This window comes from Microtus ochrogaster, unplaced genomic scaffold (assembly GCF_000317375.1).
Source record: "Microtus ochrogaster isolate Prairie Vole_2 unplaced genomic scaffold, MicOch1.0 UNK29, whole genome shotgun sequence".
In the NCBI taxonomy this organism is placed as follows: domain Eukaryota; kingdom Metazoa; phylum Chordata; class Mammalia; order Rodentia; family Cricetidae; genus Microtus; species Microtus ochrogaster.
In genome coordinates, this window is record NW_004949127.1 from 2,916,798 (window position 1) to 2,929,126 (window position 12,329).

At 40.3% G+C, this 12,329-nt stretch overlaps 1 protein-coding gene across 3 annotated transcripts in view; it reads left to right on the forward strand.

Annotated features, from left to right (window-relative positions):
• Stk3 (serine/threonine kinase 3) overlaps nucleotides 1-12,329 on the forward strand; it is a 208,914-nt gene that overhangs the window by 157,238 nt on the left and 39,347 nt on the right. The window lies entirely within an intron of this gene.

The window sequence follows — 12,329 nt, forward strand, 5'->3', positions numbered from 1 at the left end:
GTCTGGTGACACAGGGCTTCAGTGTGAATCTGTGTCTGATGACACGGAGCTTCAGTGTGAATCTGTGTCTGGTGACATGGAGCTTCAGTGTAAAACTCTGTCCTAGTGTGTATTTTGTTTCATTTTCTTTATTTCTTCTACTTGGTTTACTATTATTTGTTTCTTAAAAATGCAAAGAATACAGATAAATCATTTTAATGCAAATCATTTTAATGTATTTGTTTCCAGAACTTGAAAGACTAAGTTCTCATGATGAATTCTTTAATGAAAAAAAAATTGCAGTAGAATTTTGCTTCAGGAAGTTTAAATGCTTTGATACTTCTACAAAGTGTTCAGGAGTGGTTATTCTCCAAATAAAATTATAATCATTTATAATTATATTTTTAGTAGACATAATACTTATGAGCAAATAAAATGATACATATCTTAAAATTTTAAGTGATTTAAGTAGTATTAACCCATTTTTAAATATCATGATAAATGATTTGGGATTATAATTATTTTAAAGTAGTGCCTTTCAGGATCACTTTTATTTTTGAGTATGTTTGTGTGTATATGTGTTATGTATATTTGTACATGTTTGTATACCAGAAGGCAGTAATTGGTTCTCACTTCCCACGTGTGACTTTCGGGGTTTGTACTTGGATCTCTGAGCCCTTACCCACCGGGCCCTCACCCCCTCACCCCCTGGGCCCTCATCCCCTGGGCCCTCACCTACTGGGCCCTTAACCACTGGGGCCCTCACCCACCGGGCCCTCACCCACTGGGGCCCTCACCCACCGGGCCCTCACCCACTGGGGCCCTCACCCACCGGGCCCTCACCCCCTAGGCCCTTACCCCCAGAGCCCTTATACACCGGGCCCTTACCCACTGGGCCATTTCGCTGTCCTGGGATTAAAAATATTTTTAATTTTGAAAGCTTTTCTCCTAAATGTCTTTATTACTTGAGGTTTTTTTCATAGGAGGTATTAATATTTAAAAATCTCAGGCTAGAGAGATGGCTCAGAGGTTAAGAGCACTGGCTGCTCTTCCTGAGGTCCTGAGTTCAATTCCCAGTACCCACATGGTGACTCACCACCATCTACAATGAGATCTGGTGTCCTCTTCTGGCCTGCAAACATACATACAGGCAGAACACAGTATACATAATAAATAAGTCTTTTTAAAAAGTTTTAAAAATCTCGCCTCAATAAATTTAGCAATAATCGCTAGTAAATATCAACACTGTGACCCATGGGTTATCCTGAAAGCAGTACAGTGCTGTTTACCATTTTTTCAACATTAAAGAACTTAAAAAAACAAAATCTGCATTTCTTTTGTTCTGATGCGATTTCATTTTAAGCCATTTACTTTAAAAATACATAAACTATTTAGATTGCTGACATTCTAACTGTAAATCATTCATGAGCATGATGAATAATGTAGAATACTTAGCATCACAGAATTCTGCCTTGTTTCAGAATAAATCTTAACCTCTTGGATGGTTTTAAATGAGCACACAATGGGTGGTGGATAAAATACCACAGTTAAGGATTAGCAAGTAAGATGGATTAGTATTGCTTCAGTAATCGTCGGAACCATCCTCCAACTTATGTCTGTATGGGCATGTGTGTGTCCCATGTATGGGCATGCTTGCATCTCGTGTATGGGCATGCGTGCGTCCCATGTATGGGCATGCATGCGTCCCTTGTATGGGCATGCGTGCGTCCAGTGTATGGGCATGCGTGCGTCCAGTGTATGGGCATGTGTGTGTCCCATGTATGGGCATGCGTGCGTCCCGTGTATGGGCATGCGTGCGTCCCGTGTATGGGCATGTGTGTGTCCCGTGTATGGGCATGTGTGTGTCCCGTGTATGGGCATGTGTGTGTCCCGTGTATGGGCATGTGTGTGTCCCATGCACGTCTGGATATCACAGGACACTCTGTAATAGTCAGTTCTCTTTCTCCAATGAATGGGTCTTGGGAATTGAGGACTGCGCCCCAGGCCTGGCTTTATTTGCTTGTCATTTTGTGGAATAGCTGTGTGGCTGGCTTCGTTACATGATTTATCTGTAAGTCTCACCTAGTTTTCTCAAGTGACTTCAGGAATTTATCACTGTGATCAGGGCAGCTGAATGGCCTCTGAATTGGTCTGTGTAGGTTTCTGGTAGACCCCGCGGTTCTGCACTACACCTTTAGGCTCTCCATTTACGATGTACAGACGGTGTGTGCAGCAGTGGAGGCCTCTGGATGCGGGAGAACAGAAGCCGTGCTCCTCTTAGAATAACCTTAGACAATGAAAGGCTTGTGCACTGAAGGCTGCAAGGTGCCGCTCAAAGTAGAACAGAGCATGAGAAGGTGTTTCCTGTTCATTGTTGGAAGACTTAGGGGGTCTGCAGACTCAATGTTCTCCATTCAAACTATGACAACACTTTCTAGAGAAGCACAAAAATCCATCCTAAATTCTAGGGCCACTAAACGTTAAGCTAGCTTTGAAAAGAAAGTCAAAGAAGCAAAGGCCACTGCACTGGGCTGTGTGGTGCTGGCGTGAAGGCTGAAGGATGCACCAGGAGTTGTTATTAGTGGTGAGGAGCCTCCAGCTAATCCCTCGTGTGCGGTCAGGATGGTTTTGACGATGGTGCCGAGCTCTGTGTCTGGCAGCTCTGACCACTTTGTCAGAATACCTGAGGGAATGACTTATAACATGAAGGAATTTATTTGAGCCCACAGTTTTAGAGGCCCCAGAATATGATCGGGTAAACACATTGCTTTCAGACCCCTTGCGGTGTGCAGGGACTCAGAAGCAGTGAGTCTGCTACTGGGCCTCATGTCTCACATTTCCATCTTTCCCAATAGTGCCAACCCTTCAACACACGCATCTTTGAGTGACATGCAGTGTCCAAAATATGGCCCAGGAGGGTAGTTGTTTTGACAGATGTGCAGGAAAAGCTGCGTAAACCTTAGAAGGGAATGAAGCCAGGCACTTGCCTTACTCTGTGCACAAAAGTTAACCAGAGTCAATCAAAGGAGCAAATAAAGGAACTGGAGAGGCGGGACGATTCCTGACTCTGAGTTCCTTACTTTTTCTCTTTGGTATGACTGCAGAATAACAAGTGGTAGAGCAATAAATAGATCAACCAGACTGCATCAAACCTAAATGTGTGTATTACAGTCAGATATCATTGCAGTGAAGAAGAACCCACAGAATTAGGGAAAAAATTCAGATTACGTATTTGGTGATGTGTTAATATCTGACATGTTTAATGAACAACTAAATAATGATTTTAATGATAATGATAAATAAGGACAAAATTATTTCAAAAGTGAATAAAGGAGCTAAGTAGCAATTTCTCCAATGAAGATAAAGTACTGACAAATACATTAAAAAGTGCTCAGTGTCGCTAGTCAGTAGAGAAGTTAAACTTAAAGAAATAGTGAACTTTAATAACAATGACAGCAAAACCCTGAAAATGGAAATTGATAGGTGTGTGTGTTCTCAGCCTTTTGGCTAAAATCAAGTACAGAAAATCAAGTTTTCAGTTAGCATATATAAGGTAAATTAATGAGAATATTGGTAGTTTTCTTTTCTATTTCTGTTTTTCCTGCTGCTTTACTAGAAGTCAGCCCTTGGGCTTTCACCTTTCTTAGCTCACAGAGTCCTGGTGTTCATCCTGTCACATCAGCACAACTTCCTACAGTTAAGATTATCATGTAGAATTGATTGATAGAAAAAGACAAGAAAGTAAGTTGTGAGGTATGGACTTGGGACAAAACAGTAATTAAATATAACAGAAGTGCATCAGCGTAGGAGACATCAGGGAGGACTCGGGAGGGGGGTGTGTCCTCAGCAGACAGAGACTTCAGGGCTTACAATGGACCCAGCTCTTGCAGAATGATTTCTCCACTTACTTGCACAGACTGTGTAGCCTTTAAGAGGAATTGAGGGAGTGACCGGGACAGTTCTGCCCTCCCAGCCTCTGCTTCACCTGCCGTCTGCAGCCACTCCACATTCTCATCACGTTGAGGAATGAAAAATGTGTGTAGCAGTCTCAGAAGTGCACATAAATAGGGATAAGTAGAAGAAGGGTCGTCTGGAGAAAAGAGTTGATAAGAGTCAAGTGCATTTGGTAGAAGGTAATGCGTGACAGCGTCAGAGGAAGCACAGGTGGACACTGTGGTTTGGTAGAAGGTAATGCGTGACAGCGTCAGAGGAAGCACAGGTGGACACTGGGGTTTGGTAGAAGGTAATGTGTGACAGCGTCAGAGGAAGCACGGGTGGACACTGGGGTTTGGTACAATGCTTCCCTCAGTGTAACGGAGCAAACTAAAGGCAAGAAAGACTACCTGAGCCCAGCTGCTGATCACTAGGGGAATCTGGTCATATTCACTCTCTGATGTGTCTCATACAGAATGTTCATGTATGTGACTCCTTGGAGTGGGGAGTGTGCTAAGCATCCCGTGTCCTCTCTGTATGGTATGTTTCAAGGCTGTTTCCAAAAGAGAGCTGACTCTTGTAGGCTCCTGTATTTGTTTGATAGACTGTTGCTTTAAACAACAAGGCTGTTTGGCCCAGTTTTTCAAGACTTAGAAGTTGTCCTTCTGCCCTTTTAAGAAATAAGAGAGCACTTACAGTCTTGATATTCAGAATGGATTCCTGAAGGGTGGGGCTGTTCTCAGAGGCACCTGCTGCCCAGATGTGCTAGGACTAGGAAGCATTTTTCTTTGCCTTAAAGTCTATATGTAATGTAATTTGTGTATTTTAAACTTTAAGCATTTATCTTTTGGATTTTTTTTGTGAACTGTTTCACTGTGTTCTTGAATGTAATAAGATAGCAACAGAACTTACAGCATGACCAACTGGAAAGTTACTATATAAAGATGGGAGATAAAACGTATTTTTATTACTGATTACTTTAACTCTGTTAAACAGCAGAGGGGGGGTTCTGTTTTGAGTGTGTCGATGAAGATGCCTAAAACATATATAAAAAGCAGATCTGCTTATTCTAGCACCATTCTGATGTTTGGGATTTGTTAGAATTATTTCCAAAATATCCTCGGCATCCAGATTGTTTAAATAGAGTACATGTAAATCTTGTTTTTCAAAAGTTGCAGCCTTCACATTAAATAGACATATTTTTGGTAATGTAAAGACTTTGGAATAAGCAAATATTTAGAAGCCATCTGTTAGTACCAGTGTTTTTAAAGGAAGAAATTGGGTTGAAAATAATTACTAGTATAAGTGGAATTCAGTAGGTCATGTAGTTTTCGGTTTTAGCCCAAACTGACCGTAAGTTAGCATTCCTGATTACTCTGATTCTTAAGTATTTACTTGGTCTGTGTTGTTCTTTTGAGCTAAGGCCTGTAAGAATCCTCCAGGACAGTACTGAAGGACTAAAGACTGAAATAATTATGGCAGAAAACAAGCAAACCATCTCCTCTGAGTGTAAACTGGCCTAGGTCTTCTGTAGTTCTACCCCTGATGACTGGGTTTGCAAGTCAGTTTGTTACCGCAGTGGTTCTTAACCTACTGTCTCCAAAAACTGTTTACATTGTAATTCATAGCAGTAGCAAAATTGCATTTAGGAAGTAGCAACAAAATAGCTTTATGGTTGGGGGTCAGCACAACATGAAGAATTTTATATTAAAGGGTCTCAGCATTAGGAAGTTTGAGAGCCACTAGGTTATAGGAAAACCAAACAAAATAAATCATTTCTGAAGAATGTAGAAAAATGGCAAACCCAGAAAAAGAATGAACCCTGAAGTCAGCACGAGCCTGTAAAGGGTCTTCCTGTGTTTTTGTAGGGTCCTTCCCTTTTTCCCGTGCCAGCCGTTGTGATGGGGTATTTAAGAGACGGGAGTGGGGGTGGAGTGTGGAGGGTGAGGTTGTGGTGGGTGGACATTAAAAGCCCAAGAGAAGCCAGCAACAGAGCCCACCTTGTAGAAGGTTTGAGGAGAAAGCCTGAGCCAGCCCTCACCAGGTCTTTCCATGCTGTCGTGTGCTTTATCTGATGAAGAGTAGATGAGTCCTTACTTTCTAAAGAGATTGTTCTGAAAGCTTCTCTTACACTGGAAGGACTGAACAGTCCTTTCAGTTCCTCTTTGGTCTTAGGAAATCATTTTAATTGGTTATTTAGGCACATTGTCATCAATTAGCTTTGCATTAATTAAATAATTATTGCTAACTCTTTCCAGATGTGTGCAAGAGTATTAACAGAATATGAAAAGATAGCTGTGGATGCTTTAGATTTATTTTTATGGGGTACAGAAGAAATAAACTCATAAACTTTGCAGTGTTGGGCGAGTGGCTGGGAGAGTTTATGATTACAGGTGTCCATGTGCCATGGCTGCAGTGGACGTGGCACATTGTGCTTGCGCTCCCCACTCGTTCCTCAGAGAGCCAACAGGAAATTAAAATTAATGAGAAGCCTGCACTTCAAAATACTTGCAGAATTCTTGCCTATTCTTTGCCAGCTCACGAAATTGTGCTGGCAGTCATGTCCAACAGATGGAGCGGTGTGTGCAGAGTCGTGTCATGTGATTGTCTGGGTCTGTAGGGGCTGTGTAGGGTTTTGACTGTACATTTACTTTTAAGAGAATCATAATCTGTTTTGGAAAGAAAAGTAGCCTCCATTCAAAGAGAAGTATTTCTGTACCACAGAAAATAATGAGACTAGTAGGCAGCAAAGCTTGATTCTGTTGAATCCCTAGGAACCACAGGTGATAAACCACGGTTTCTCAGGTGTAATTTAAACCATTTAGCCACCTAAGGTAAAGTTTCTGCTTTCGTAGTTCTCAGTATGATATTTGAAGCATAGTTTCTGAATTTTTTGATAGTTATGTCTAGGCAAAATCAACTGAAACATTAAGCTAATTCTGCTTATTTAGGTAATTAATCCTTAAGTTAAAACTCAATATGGCATCATTTCCTTTACAAATTAAAGCAAGTGGGCTTGTACTTATTGGATTAATTAAGATAGAAGGCACAGGTGCAGTGTGTGGTTTCTTGTCACCGTATAGGAATTTATTAAGATGTTTAAAGCATATGGTAAAAGGAAAAATGTCCCACCAAAAAGAATTCTAGGAAACAAAGCCTTTCCTCACAGTAATTTGTTCTTTTTAGGTGTAATTTACTTAGAAGATTATATAGGGAAAATTGCCTACTTTACATTAACAACAAATATATTGTTCTCCAAACATATGTTTGGGTTAATGCTTATGTCTGGGGAAGTCATTTTGCCTCCGATGGCTTTCTGCTTAGAGACATATTTTGAATAGTCAGTAAGCCGTAAGGACCGCTAGAGCAAAACCTTTGAAAGATGTTAATCAATAGTGAATTTTAGGATCAAAGGGTTAGACGATCTAATTCATCATCTTTTAATTTAAAACTGGCGTCCACTAATGTTTACCTCTTGAAATAAACCATGAGATTTAAACTAAGTTTTCGAATTGATTGAAGACACCAGGAATATATCAATTTGTGTTTTACAGTGTAATAGTTTTTCAATACTTTAAATTTTTTGAGGGTATAATATAATTGCATAATTTTCTAGCTTCCTTTTCTTCCTTCCCTATATACCCCCACCTTGCTGTGTCTCACATTCATGGCCTCTTTTTAAAATTGTTGTTACGTATATACATTTGTATTCCTATATATAGAAATAAAACCCATTCAGCCCATATAAAATTACTTGTATGTATATGGGAATGGAATAGTATTTACTTGAATTTTCATAAATAAAAATTTATTTAAATGAAAAGTTAGCTTTATACCTTCAGATCTTGAGAGTACATGGCCTTTCTCCCTCTACCTTCCTGGTATGTCTCTTGGGACCCTGTTGAAGCCTATTGGCTTGCTGGCCTGGTTGAACTGATACCTGGCTCATATTCCTTCACAGTCTATTTTAGATTAGCTGACTTCCCCGTGCTCTTCCTTACCCCTTTTTAAAGTCAAAGCCTTTGGAAAGGTTGGACTCTTCCTGCTGCATGATTTTCCAGTAAATGGTACCTTAAAATTAGTCTTGACTCTTAACTGGGCATCTACCTGTAGTCACTCTGAAAGCTGAGATAGAACTGAGTTCAAGGCCAGCCTGAGCTATGTAGGGGAGTCTTATTTCTTTAGCAACAACACAAATCCAAAGCCCAAGTGTCGTGGCTCAAAACCAAAGTCTCCTGACTTCACAACCGTTCCCGACTGGGAGAGACATTCTCTCCTCTGAGCTGCAGACAGATTTATCGCAGCCTCTGCGGGTGATGGGGTGATGTTGTGTGCTGTCGAGATGAGTGCATTGGGGTGAGAAATTGATGACACTGGTCTGTTTCATAGGTCATAGGGAGAACCTTTATTGTCTTTCTGAATTAATAACAAAGCTGCCCTGAACATTTCTTAGCTATGGGGTGGTGTTCTTTAGGTTTAAAAATGAGGAGACTATTCACCTCAAGGAAATTTAAGGAATAGTTTCAGCTATTGGGTTTTTCTCAACATTTCCTTGAGCATTTACCCTGGTGTCCCACGCTGTAATTAAATTATATAAACACTTTTTAGATAGTTGCAACTAATTCAGTGCATGCCTAAATTAGCCCCTTGATGCAGATACACTTCAGAGCATGTAATCAGCATGAAAAGTTCCAAGTTTCTTAGCACGAATTCGCTTTCAGTTCAGAGTTATACTTTCAGAATTAACTGTTGTAAGGCAGATAGACAATTGTGAAATACTTCTTTGGAGATACAAAGCAAGTGCTTTTTAAAGAAATCTCATTATAGAATTATTTATGGCACAAATAAAAATTGAATGAATGTGTGAATTATAGGTGCCACACATGGTCTGCATTAGCATTTTATTAACAGGAAGCCAAATATTTCACAGACAACGGTTTACAAAACTTGATACTAACTTCTCTTCAGTTCTAGCAGAAGAACTTGAGACTGAATTGTTGCTAACTGCTCTTGTAAGGACGACTGTGTGGACCACGGGTGCAGCACAGTCATCAGCACTGACCTGTGCTCACACTTCATGTTTATTATTTTTAGCTTTGTTCATCCATCCCAATCTGACTTTTCTGATTCTCAGTGTCTGTCCATCATCTGTGGGTGACATCAAAAGACTGTGCCTGAGCCCATCAGTGCTTATTAAGGGCAGGAGCTTGCTTCAGATAGCAGTGTGTAGACACACACAGACACACACACACACGTTTGCTAGATATATGATGAAGGAATAAATTAAAATATGAATGTCCATTAGGTCATCAGTGTTTATTCCTAATGCTGAGTGGATACTTCTGGCTGGTCCCAGATTGAAGACCAAGTCTCCAACCCAGGCCAAAATGATGCAGAAGCCTCTCTAGTGTAGAGAAAGCCAACAATCAGATGGGGCTGCCCTGCTGACCCAGAGTTTACTGTTAGGTTTCAGAATCAGCCCCACACTCCCAGGTGATCACCCTAACCCACAGAAGAGGGTAAAGGTGAATCGCTACCATGGGGGTTCAGTGTTTTTCATAACAGCTTCCTCATTCAAGTCAAGCTGGATATCCCATCCGAGATAATACCCTACAGGAAAGGGAGCCTGTCATCTCACCTCCTAGGTGGAATCTGCAAACCTGTCCTGATATATTTGGTAAATGTGGTAAAATTTCAATTCCTTTATTTCTAAAGATAAAGGCTAATGGAACAAGCTGAAAGAGCAGAAGAGCCTCGCACCAGAGAAGAACTGGTAGAACCCTTCACAGAGAATAGCGGTACCTCCCACATTTCCCTTGGGCCCCTAGAAGAGAACATCGCTGCTTCCCAAGCATGTGTGAAGGACTACGGATTAAGGAGGAGATAACGGGTTCTGTTGTGTCCATGGCTTACCTGTGGGGGCAGGGTTGGAACTGATGCCATAAAAGGGAAAGAGCTGACTTTTCTGAAGAAGGCTTCAGTGATCAAGGGAACCACACAGTAAAACCAACAAAACTGTGATCTCATCCATGCGAGAGCCACTCTACTGTGAGGCAGTTCTCGGCAGAACCAGACCGCACCACCATGAGACCTGCTGTCTGAGATGGTCAGGCGGGATGGTGGCCTCCGCCTCCTTTGTCCACCAGGCCCCACTCCCCTGCTGCCTCCACATGAGCAGACCCAGAACAGGAGAAACCCTGTTAGCTGCCTTAGCCAGGGCGGTCTGTCCTCAGTCCTCAGGTTTAAAGTAGAACGGACAAGGGGAGATTTTAGTCAAATTTGAGATTAAAAAATTTAAGTAGTTGAATTTTTACTTAACCAAAATGGCCAAAAAGTTAAGCATTTGTCCAGCTTCATAATGAAAAGGATAAATGAAGTGTTCCCTGTGTTTAGTGTTGTGCTATGAAAGCAAAGAATGTGACGCTTATTATTTATACATTTCATTTTTAATTTGTGGCATCAAGAGTTCTTTAATGAGGCTTCTTAAAAAATAGAACTTACTTTGTAATACCAAAGAAATATTGCATAACTTGTTTGTCTATTTTCCTTATAAAAGTTGAAACTTAGAGAAAACGCAGGCTAGTTACAGGCTGTCATCTCCATTTGTGGTTTATTATTCTGGAATTTTAAAAACGGCCACATCACTTTTAACAAGTTACAACCTTTAAAATATGATACTTATGGGAGTTTTCACTTCAGTCTTTGCTTCATAACTAAAGTGGTATAACAGGACCATGCATATCAATTTACTGTTAACAATTGCACACATGTCCTCCAAGCCAACTGAATATTCCTTTAAAGTCAACTTTATAACTTAGGAAGAGCTTGGCCTATATTAGTATCTTAAAGAAGCATGAAATAAGGAAACAGGCTTCTTTGAGAAGAAGGGCTTCGCCCTTGAGGACTTGTGTTCAGACTCCATGTTTTGTGCAGATGGACAACATATTTCTGTGGGAAGTAGGTGGGATCCATGCGTGTGTATTTCCAAACGTCAGTTTGAGGAAGCATCTTAATTCATGCTAAAATTCTTAAAAGAAAATTCATAACTGCAAGGAGCAAGCACCCTGGAGGCAGCAGTTCCCGCCGTTACTAGTCTCTGTATGGAGGCACTTAGTGCCTGGGGTTTGGGCTGCACCATAGTGTTCCTGAGAGGGCAACACTCTCAGATAGCTCAGTGAGACTATATATATTTTCTTTATAGAATACAAATACATTTTATCTACTCTTTCACATATTTACTAAAAAGGATCACAGATATACAATGTGTGCAATAAGATGTGATATTTTATTGCAGTCATAAAAAGTTGTGTAAATATTAAATTATTAGGCATTGCATTTGAAATAGCTAAAACTCACATGTGAACACTTGTCTTACTAGATGTTATTCATTTAATTGGAACTATTTTTCTTAATTAATTAATTTCCAAGAACAGTAAGAACTGTTAATATGGTCAACATTAAGTTAGAATATGTTACATTTTTCATATTTTCTTGAAATTACATGATCTAAGTATAATTAGTATTTTATGTTCTACTTTTAGAAGTCTTTTTCTAGGATAAGATAACAACTGAACATTTTGAGTTTTTAATGTTTCCTTTCTCGAAAGGAACTTTAGATTTCCACTCTGCACCTTTTCTCCTGATTCTAGGCAGATGCTTGGAAGCTAGCCTTTTCCTTCCAGCATGCCATTTTATCTAGTTCATGTAGCTGTCAGTTCTTGATGTTTAACACAGTGTGCTTGCCACCCAATCAAAACATAAACAGCATTTCCTCCACCATTGCTGCTGTCCGCTGTATTAAACACAAAGAGTTACTCATGAGAAGGACTTTTAATTTGTTCTGTATCCCTTCCGTCCCTGGGCATCTTCTTGTTTGTTCAGCTGTAATAAACTGCACCTAAGTTGATGGTGTTTTTACTGTATTAATAGTTCAGAAGAATCTTACTTTGTTTTTATTGAGAAGCTGTGAATAGCTGTAACTATGGTTTGAAAATCCTCCGATGCTCCAGAGGCTAAAGAAAGGAGGGACGTCTGTGGCGCAGTAGGAGAAGGGGGCTGTGGGCCAGGGGAAATGTCACTGTTTGGAAACTAATTAAGGAACTAGAGGAAGGACAATGCATGCATAGCTGTCTAGTGACACAGACAAAATTAGGACATGCATGTTTAGGGTATGCCACTGGACTGTTAAATAGTGCTTAATAGCAACTTAAGAAAATGGATCCCTACCAGAGTACTAATCCTTTCTTTATTCAAGTATTTAGGTGCTGGAGTAATAAATATGGAAAGTCTTTTTTATTTTTCCAGGTTTTATTTTGATTCATATTTGTGAGTAACCGGACACCCACCAGCATCAGCAGAATGCATTTCATAGCCTCACACCTCTCTAACTCTTCCTCCGGGTTCACCCTCTTACACTC